Raw genomic sequence first — 3,864 nt, 5'->3', positions numbered from 1 at the left:
TCGCTTGATTTTTCACCCACCGAAAAAACTTTGAAATACCGTGTGAAAAATAGGAGGAGAAAATGTCTTGTTGCTTAAGATTTCTGAAAACGTTTCCATCCTCAAGAAAAAACCATCAAAGATAGTCATGGGTAAAAGCACAAACATGTGTTAGCCTTTTAGAAAGGAAAAGGCTAACAAAAGTATAGTTGTTCACCTTCAATGACATAAAACTAGTATTATTATTTAGAATTTGAAAATGAAATAAACTAATGAAATGTGTAGAAATGGATGAAGTTTAGGATTGTTTTGGGATAAGAGATTATATATTTTCCTATTTTTAATAGATAACATTTTGTTGCTAAAAAATGTTTTAAATTAGGGGTCTAGTTCCCACCACAAAACTACATGGAAATAAACTTATTTCCCTTTGATCTTAGATTATGTTATAGATAGCATATGTAGCTAGAACAATCAAAAATAAAAATTAGCTTTAGACCTATATTTTCTCTTTCATAATGATTAAAATTTCAACTTATTCAGATTGATAGTTTTCATCTCCCACCACATTTTTCAAAATAAATCTATTCCAACCAAAAGAAAAAATATTGATTTTGGAAGATGACTCTCTCTTGTAGAACATCATATAATTTTAAAAAAAAATTAAATATGATTTAGTATTTTTATCTTTGTCAAAATTATCTTCTCGAGTGTTAAAATACGTACTTGTAGAATTTTTTAATTATAATATACTATATTTAATTAAAACTATATGAACTTTATATGAAAATATTCTTGAATTTGAGCTCTATAAAATGGTGTTTATATGTTATTAAAAAAATAACATAACAAATAGTAAGAGTTATTGAAACATCATTTTTTTGAAATGATTGAATTTCTTTAGTAATTAGATATTAACTAGTATAAGACATGCATTTAATAGACATTTCAAATTGGAAAAGTGTGAGACCATATATAACTTAGCTAGAATAAATTTTTCAAGATCATATGTTTGAAAAAAATTGTTGTTTTGATAGAAATACTCAAATTTAGTCACTCTGATAAGTCAACCTAAAAGATGACACAAATTTTTACTCTTACCCTCATGTCATATGTTTTGATGAATTATTCATAAATTGGAATGCAAGTATGAAATAAGGATATGTCGAAAGCCTTGGTGATTGGTTTATTTTTTTATATGCCTAAGTCATTTGATTATTTTTATACTATAAGTCTCACCTCTAACATGTTTTAAGTTGCATTCTTGCAAAGTTGTTTTTGTCACTTCATCACTCCATTATGATCACTAATAATTTTCAAGAGTGTGAAGATGCAAAATAGTTATTAACATGTCAACACACCTTTCTAGCTATTAGGGTTAACTATCAAGTTAAGGTTGCAAATGAATGATTCAATGGAAATCACATGATCACAAGGGTTTTTGGCAAATCTATTTTAATTTGTGAAGGTGCAAAAGGAAACATCAATAGTTAAGTTCACAATTATTGCTTCATCACATATGGTTATGGGTAACTCATAGTTAAGGTGGCAAAATAGAGAAATGCTTTGATCATAGCTTCACAAGGTTAAAAGAGAAAGAGTAGTGAGAAGTTGTGAGAGAGCAATCAGCAGTTGAAAAATAATTATCACACCATTGCAAGGGTTTAGATTGAACTGAAAGATTAAGTTACAAATGTGCAATAGGGTAATTACAAACAATTAAGGCTTTTTTAGTCACAACATTGCGGAGAGTTAAAGTTAACCTCTAGTTATTGTAACAAAGTAGCAAAAGCCTATCATTGCATCATTAAGAGGTTAAATGTTGAGTTAGAGTTTTTAGCCATGAGATCACGAAACACAATTAAAATAGTTGAGTTAAAGGCTAGTGCAACATCACAAGATTAAGAGGTTCTTTGTATTTGGTGGTTGTGAAGAGGTGACATGGTTAATTGTTTGAGCAATCACTATTTCCCAACTTGAAGAAATGTTAAGTCTTGAACTATAGCAAAGGTGTGAGATGGTTAATTATATGGTCATCCCCAAATCATGACACTTAATGAAAGGAAGTGAAACGGTTTAGTCCAACATTCATAGTGTAGATAAACTTTTAATATTTAAATATCTGGAGGTACAATAAGAAATTGTCTTTAAGAGACAGGCTTTGTAGGCAAATCCAAACTTGTGTGGTGGGGCATGTGGATAGTTGGTGACCATGTAGAAGGAATTTTGGGCACCCAAATAGAGGACGAATAACACATGGAAGGAAATTTGAGGCTTTCATATGATCAGGTACAAGATGAAATGAAGTTGTGATCTAATGCCAAATCATGAGTTTTTAAGTCTTAAGATAGAGGAGTTACAATGCCATGTATTTTACATGGTTAGATGCAGAAAATTGGAGAGTTAAGATCAATAGTAGAAAATATTATGAGATAAGAAGATACAAGAATTCATAGGATCAAGAGCCTCCAATTTTAGAGTTAAGATGCTATGCTAGATTGCTAGCTTGTATGATTGTAAAAAATGAAATGTTAAAGGTTAGTGGGGCCAAGCTCATAAACAGATGCCAATAAAGTCTTATGATGGTATGAAGGATAGATGATGGTATGATTGAAAGGGGAGATCATGAGGTTTATAATGTCATGAAGAAATGCTAAGCATATCATCGTAAAGGAAAAAATAAAGGCTTTCAAAGCTACGATGAAGAAAGGCTACAATCAAACATATGATCAAGAGGTCAAAGTAGCAGTTAAGAGAAAGCTTCTAAAGCTACAAAAAATGTTAGTTGACTATGATCAAAAGATTATAAGGAAAGTATTAACATTATGGTGAGGTCTATTTATTAGTGAGTGAGACTTAATCAAATGGTTAGCAGTGACAAAGATTATCTTACATTTGCTACTAAATTTTGGAATAAGTATTTAATTCCCACCAAGCACTATCTATCAAGTTGATGGATATCAATGTAAATCGAGCTTCATAGTGTTTATCAAGTTGCATAGTGTAAACCAAGTTCTATAGTGTTTACCAAGTTTGCAGCATCAGTGATGTGAATCTAATGTTGACCAAGTGAGGATGTGTCAACCAAGTGATTCCAGTTATACTGAGCTCACAGTATTAGTGTTGACCAAGCTATATAGTGTCAACCAAGTAATTCAATTTATATGTTGAGTTTATAGTATTCATCAAGTTACGACTGCTAACTAAGTTCAGACTACTTGGAAGTGATTAGTATGAACCAAGCTTCTATGTCTATTGAGAGCATGATGATGCCAAGTATTTATGTGATGGTTGCCAAGTATTAGAAACTCACTAAGTTTGTCTACAAAATTTGAGTACTAGTAGTTTAGCTGAGTTTGATGAATTGTAATTTGGATTGGTATATATGTAATGTATTATATCTCATACAATACACACACACACACACACACACACACACACACACACACACACACACACACACACACACACACACACACACACACACACATATATATACAAATATACATATACATATACATATATATACATATATATAAACACACACACACACACATATATATACACACATATATATACACATATATATATATATGTGTGTGTGTGTGTGTGTGTGTGTGTGTGTGTCTAAAGAATACGAGAAGATATATGTGAGAGCAGAAGTGCAAAGTAAGAAGGCTACAAGAACCATATAGAGAAAAAATGATATGTCTATCATCACAAGTTGATCATTATACTCCAAAGAAATCTCAACTAGGAAATTAGAGTTTTACAACAAAGATCAACCAATGGTTCATCCTAATAGGTGGAACAATTAAATCCTTTTGCAAGGTAGACTTAACAATCTTTTGTAAATCTCTTTATCAAGTGCATAATTCATTGTAT

The sequence above is a fragment of the Cupressus sempervirens genome, chromosome 7, assembly GCF_028749045.1.
Source record: "Cupressus sempervirens isolate cs-2001-9-10 chromosome 7, ASM2874904v1, whole genome shotgun sequence".
NCBI classification, from domain to species: Eukaryota; Viridiplantae; Streptophyta; class Pinopsida; order Cupressales; family Cupressaceae; genus Cupressus; species Cupressus sempervirens.
This window is presented reverse-complemented; position numbering follows the sequence as displayed.